Below are 7,291 nucleotides of genomic sequence, written 5' to 3'. Positions count from 1 at the left end.
TGAGGTGTGTAGATGGGTTGAAAAGAAATATCTATTTAATCCCATTTGAAATTCTTGTGGAATCATTTCACGGAGCACAGTTCTTTACAAAACTGGATCTCAGGAGCGCGTATAGTTTGGTGCGTATTCGGGATGGAGACGAGTGGAAAACCGCGTTTAATACCACATTAGGCCACTACGAGTACCTCGTCATGCCGTATGGGTTAAAGAATGCTCCAGCCGTCTTTCAATCCTTTGTAGACGAGATTCTCAGGGACCTGCACGGGCARGGCGTGGTGGTTTATATTGATTATATTCTGATCTATTCCGCCACCCGTGCCGCGCATGTGTCTCTGGTACGCAAGGTGCTTGGGAGACTGCTGGAGCATGACCTATACGTCAAGGCTGAGAAGTGTGTGTTCTCCAAACGAGCCGTCTCCTTCCTGGGTTATTGCATTTCCACCCCGGAGGTGGTGATGGAGTGTGACCGCATTAAGGCCGTGCGTAATTGGCCGACTCCGACCACGGTGAAGGAGGTGCAGCGGTTTTTGGGGTTTGCCAATTACTACCGGAGGTTTATCCGGGGTTTTGGTCAGGTAGCGGCTCCCATTACCTCACTGCTGAAGGGGGGCCCGGTGCGTTTGCGGTGGTCGGCAGGGGCRGACAGAGCTTTCAATAGGTTGAAGGCGCTGTTCACGGATGCACCCGTGTTGGCGCACCCGGACCCCTCTCTAGCATTCATAGTGGAGGTGGACGCGTCTGAGGCTGGGGTGGGTGCCGCGCCGCGCTATCACAGCGCTCGGGCACGCCACCAAAACTCCGCCCCTGCGCTTTCTTTTCGAGGAAGCTCAGTCCAGTGGAGCGTAACTATGATGTGGGGGACAGGGAGTTGTTAGCGGTGGTCAGGGCTCTGAAGGTGTGGAGACACTGGCTTGAGGGGGCTAAGCACCCTTTTCTCATCTGGACCGACCACCAGAATCTGGAGTATATTCGGGCAGCTAGGAGACTGAATCCACGTCAGGCAAGGTGGGCCATGTTCTTCACCCGAATCCGGTTTACTTTGTCATATAGACCGGGCTCTCAGAATGTAAAGGCTGACGCACTGTCCYGCCTTTATGACACGGAGGATAGGGCCACCGAGCCTACTCCCATCCTTCCTGCCTCTAGGCGGATGGCACCAGTGGTATGGGAGGTGGACTCGGACATCGAGCGGGCGTTACGGGCGGAGCCTGCGCCTCCTCAGTGTCCGGCTGGGCGGAAGTACGTGCCGCTTGGTGTTCGGGACCAACTGATTCGGTGGGCTCACACCMTACCCTCCTCKGGTCACCCTGGGGTGGCGAGGACAGTGCRGGGCCTCCGGGAGAAGTATTGGTGGCCTACCTTGGCTAGGGATGTTAGGATTTATGTCTCTTCCWGTTCGGTGTGCGCCCAGAGTAAGGCTCCTAGGCACCTTCCTAGAGGGAAGTTACAACCCCTCCCCGTTCCACAACGGCCATGGTCCCGCCTATCTGTAGATTTCCTGACCRATCTTCCCCCGTCTCAGGGGAACACTACAGTTTTGGGGATTGTGGATCGGTTCTCTAAGTCCTGCCGTCTCCTCCCGTTGCCCGGTCTCCCTACAGCCCTACAGACTGCGGAGGCGTTATTTACCCACATCGTCTCTGATCGGGGTCCCCAGTTCACGTCCCGGGTCTGGAGGGCGTTCATGGAGCATCTGGGGGTCTCGGTCAGCTTGACGTCCGGTTATCACCCCGAGAGTAACGGGCAGGTGGAGAGAGTGAACCAGGAGGTGGGTAGGTTTCTGCGGTCGTATTGCCAGGACCGGCCCAGCGAGTGGGCTAGGTACGTCCCATGGGCGGAGTTGGCCCAAAATTCACTCCGTCATTCGTCGACTAACCTATCACCATTCCAGTGTGTGTTGGKYTACCAGCCAGTCCTGGCACCGAGGCATCTGAGTCAGACCGAGGCTCCTGCGGTGGAGGAGTGGGTGCAGCGCTCCAAGGAGACCTGGAGGACCGTCCAGGAATCCCTTAAACAAGCCAGTGGACGGCAGAAGAGGAGCGCTGACCGCCACCGCAGTGAGGCCCCCGTGTTTGTACTGGGGTACTGGGGGACAGGGTCTGGCTCTCGACCCGAAACCTACCCCTCTGCTTGCCCTGTCAGAAGCTGGGGCCGCAGTGTGTAGGGCCCTTCAAAGTCCTGAGGAGAATAAACGAGGTGTGTTATCGATTACAACTCCCTTCCTATTATCGTATTAACCCCTCATTTCATGTGTCTCTCCTCAGGCCGGTGATAGCTGGTCCCCTGCAAGACGGTGAGGTGCCGGAGGTCCCTCCTCCCCCTCTGGACATCGGGGGGTCCCCGGCGTACACGATACGGGCCATTCTGGACTCGAGACGCCGGGTGAGGGGCCTGCAGTACCTCGTGGACTGGGAGGAGTACGGTCCGGAGGAGAGGTGCTGGGTACCGGTGGGGGACATTTTGGATCCATCAATGTTGAGGGATTTCCATCGCCTCCATCCGGATCGCCCCGCGCCTCGCCCTCCGGGTCGCCCTCAAGGCCGGTGTCAAATTAAGTTAAATAAAGGTTAAATAAAWAAAWAAWAAWTTGTAACATTGTATGGTAGCACCACAAGTCCAAGATGTGGTGGGGAGAGGGGTATTTCAATTAACAGTAATGGATACAGTGGCTTGCGAAAGTATTCACCCCCCTTCACATTTTTTCTATTTTGTTGCCTTACAACCTGGAATTCAAATTTATTTTTTGGGAGATTTTATAATTTGCTTTACACAACATGCCTAACACTTTGAAGATGCAAAATATTTTTTTTGTGAAACAAGAAATAGGACAAAAGAAACTGAAAACTTGAGCGTGCATAATTAGCGCCATCCATCATTCCTTCAATTCTGACCAGTTTTCCAGACCCTGCTGATGGAAAAACATCCCCACAGCAAGATGCTGCCACCACCATGCTTCACTGTGGGGATGGTGTTCTCGGGGTGATGAGAGGTGTTGGGTTTGCSCCAGACATAGCGTTTTCCTTGATGGCCAAAAAGCTACATTTTTGTTTTATCTGACCCAGAGTACCTTCTTCCATATGTTTGGGGAGTCTCCCACATGCCTTTTGGTGAACACCGAACGTGTTTGCTTATTTTTTTCTTTAAGCAATGGCTTCTTTCTGGCCACTCTTCCGTAAAGCCCAGCTCTGTGGAGTGTACAGCTTAGTGGTCCTATGGACAGATACTCCAATCTCCGCTGTGCAGCTTTGCAGCTCCTTCGGGGTTATCTTTGGTCTCTTTGTTGCCTCTCTGATTAATGCCCTCCTTGCTTGGTCTGTGATGTTTGGTAGGCGGCCCTCTCTTGGCAGGTTTGTTGTGGTGCCATATTCTTCAAATTTTTTAATAATGGATTTAATGGTGCTCTGTRGGATGTTAAAAGTTTCAGATTTTTTTTTATAACCCAACCCTGATCTGTACTTCTCCACAACTTTGTCCCTGACCTGTGTGGCGAGCTCCTTGGTCTTCATGGTGCCGCTTGCTTGGTGGTTCCCCTTGCTTAGTGGTGTTGCAGACTCTGGGGCCTTTCAGAACGGGTGTATATATACTGAGATCATGTAACAGATCATGTGACACTTAGATTGCACCAGGTGGACCTTATTTAACTAATTATGTGACTTCTGAAGGTAATGGGTTGCACCAGATCATATTTAGGGGCTTCATAACAAAGGGGGTGAATACATATGCACACACCACTTTTCCGTTTAGTAATTTTAAGATTTTTTTTAAACAAGCTATTTTTTTTATTTCACTTCACCAATTTGGACTATTTTGTGTATTTCCATTACATGAAATGCAAATAAAAATCTATTTAAATTACAAGTTGTAATGCAACAAAATAGGAAAATGCCAAGAGGGATGAATACTTTGGCAAGGCACTGTACATCGTCTCACATTTCATAGTTCCCTGCAATATGTGTTGTAAAGATGAAGGGGCATGGGGTCTTAGGGCCCAGAGTTTTTCCTGATCTGGTAGGCTAACCCAGTGGTTCTCAAACCTCTCCTCGTGGACCCCCAGCCTGTTCATGTATTTGATCTGTTCCAGGACTAGCACACCTGATTCAACTAGTCAGCTAACCCTTGATTAGGTGATTCAGGTGAACTAGTTCAGGGCTAAAACACCATTTTGAAATGTCTGGGGTACCCGAAGAGAGGTTTCAGAACCACAAGCTAACCTAACCAGGTAAAACTCCACACCCTAGTTGGAAGGTATGACATAGAAATAAATCAGATGTAAAATAGTTTGACGGTATATGGATTATTTCTAATCAGATCATATGGTAAAAAAAGAGACAACTGTGATTGGACAATAGAATTAACAGGGCTGAGTTTGCTTTATGCAGGGTTGCATTGTGTAGGCCTTTGCATCTGTAATTAAAAAGTTACTCACACAGTATGCCATCAGCATTGTCTTGATTGATTATGTCCAGTCAAACAATTTGCATTGATAAGGCACCACCTCGCCACCCAAAGTTTGAATATTTGATCTCATTCACATTTTCTCTTAACACAAATATAAAGGCCTATTTAAGGCTATAAATACATAGCTTAGGCTGGCCAGAGGGGATCCGAGCACATAGACTTCTCTAGGCTAGATGCAGCTGTGGTTGTTATCAGTAGGCTACAGTTGATCAGACTTAATCACAGATTAATTGTGCACAAGTTGACTAACCTTGAGGCAAATCAGTCGAAACAACAGTACTTTGTCCTTCTTTTCAACACTTTGTGTCAAAAGTGTTGGTCAAATGCCAGCTCGCCCTGCTGCGCTGATCTCTGCAACACATATGCTACAAATTAAGAAACATATCCTATATGTACAGTACCAGTCAAAAGTTTGGACACACCTACTCATTAAACGTTTTCTTTATTTTTAATGTTTTCTACGTTGTAGAATAATAGTGAAGACATCAAAACTATGAAATAACACAAAAGTGTTAAACAAATCAAAATATCTTATATTTGAGATTCTTCAAAGTAGCCACCCTTTGCCTTGATGACAGCTTTGCGCACTCTTGGAATTCTCTCAACCAGYTTCACCTGGAATGTTTTTCCAATAGTCTTGAAGGAGTTCCCACATATGCTGAGCACTTGTTAGCTGCTTTTCAATCTGCGGGCCAACTCATCCCAAACTATCTCAATTGGGTTGAGGTCGGGTGATTGTGGAGGCCAGGTCATCTGATGCAGCCCTCCATCACTCTCTTTCTTGGTCAAATAGCCCTTACACAGCCTGGGGGTGTGTTGGCTCAATGTCCTGTTGAAAAACAAATGATTGTCCCATTAAGCGCAAACCAGATGGGATGGCATATTAGGACCATGCGGACACCTCCGAGCAGTCGGGTAGGCTGTTTGGAGTGTTCAGATGGCTGGATTTAGGACCACGTGAACACCACACTTACAGGCTGTATGAAGACAAAGCTTCTGGAAGGCTGGCTGGACCAGCATGGGAGAGTTGAACAAAATTCAGTGTRTATGTGTTGCGCTCTTTCACCAAGTTGTAAAAGCAAGCAGAGCAGAAACTGGCTATTCTTTAGTTGACTGATGTAGCTGGCAAGGTAACTGCTGTTTAAAACCTCTACAGGATCAGTGTCCCGAAATCGGGACAGTTGCTGCTCAGTAAGCGATATGTGACTAGAATGGCATTGTTAACAACAGCCAACTTTCCKGGACATAGACATTACTTATATCGTCAGAAAGCTTAAATGATTCTTAATCTAACTGCAGTGTCCAATTTACAGTAGCTATTACAGCGAACAACAAAACACTTTTATCAAGGCAACTGGTTTTATACATTCAACTCTGACGGTAAATAAATGTGCTTACATTCAGTAATCTTGCTCTGATTTGTCACCCTAAGGGTCCCAGAGATAAAATGTAGCATAGTTTTGTTTGCTAAAATCCATTTTAATATCCAAGTTGTATACAGCGTTTTGCATGAATTCCGACTCTTTCAACTTGCAACAAAACAATTTATGAACTCTAATCTTCAAAACCTTGTTTAACTCGGTCAATTTTGGTTTTTGTGCAATCCTTAGACACTCTAGAAGGCAACCAAAATGTTTCATCCTTCTACATTACGTATTGGCTACACAGCACTTCAATTAGTCCATTAAGGTCAGCCATCATTACGCACCAATGAGATGAGCAGTGTTCACTTAATTGACATTGTCTTGGTCCAATGACCACCTATCGTTTTGAAACATAGCTAGCTAGATAGCCAATGAGCTGGGTTTCCCCACAGTATGTGAGCACCCTGTGTATGACAAACAACCATCATAATAGAGCTGTGTGCAAAAGTGTTCCTTTTCAAGGGGAAGCGAACAGGATGCACAGTAGTTTACGTTACGCAGCAGTTTGTTCCTTTTTACATATTTCTTTTTACAAAACTGGATGAGATTATTGCAGAAATTGACAAGGAGAGTGACACAGGACGAATGGATGAGAACTCTGTGAGGGAACACAGTTTTGATTTCAACGCGGAATCCATTTTTGGGTAAAGAAAATATCCACTTTTAGATAAGTAAAATACGTTTTTGCTTCTCATGCGAGAGCAGTTGTTTAAATGGTTGCATATTCATTTGAGATATTTCTTTGATTTCTATATATATATATATATTCCTGAGGAATACAATGTATTAGCATAGCCTATGTGTATGTTATGTTGGCTATGACATGCTGTGGCTGTGGTTTTTGAGTGTTTTATTGCCAATTGGTCCACATATTTAATTATAGTGATTGTGTTCCCCATACTCTATATAATATACAGTTGACGTTGGAAGTTTACATACAACTTAGCCAAATACAGTTAAACKCAGTTTTTCACAATTCCTGACATTTAATCCTAGTAAAAAATCCCTGTTTTAGGTCAGTTAGGATCACCACTTTATTTTAAGAATGTGAAATGTCAGAATAATAAGAGATTTATTTCAGCTTTTATTTCTTTCATCACATTCCCAGTGGGTCAGAAGTTTACATACACTCAGGTTTTATTTGGTAGCATTGCCTGTAAATTGTTTAACTTGGGTCAAACGTTTTGGGTAGCCTTCCACAAGCTTCCCACAATAAGTTGGGTGAATTTTGGCCCATTCCTCCTGACGGAGCTGATGTAACTGAATCAGGTTTGTAGGCTTCCTTGCTTGCACACGCTTTTTCAGTTCTGCCCACACATTTTCTATAGGATTGAGGTCAGGGCTTTGTGATGGCCACTCCAATACCTTGACTTTGTTGTCCTTAAGCCATTTTGCCACAACTTTGGAAG

The sequence above is a fragment of the Salvelinus sp. IW2-2015 genome, linkage group LG11 (genome assembly GCF_002910315.2).
Source record: "Salvelinus sp. IW2-2015 linkage group LG11, ASM291031v2, whole genome shotgun sequence".
Taxonomy (NCBI): Eukaryota; Metazoa; Chordata; class Actinopteri; order Salmoniformes; family Salmonidae; genus Salvelinus; species Salvelinus sp. IW2-2015.
The sequence above is the reverse complement of the archived record's forward strand: the minus strand, read 5'-3'. Positions refer to the sequence as shown.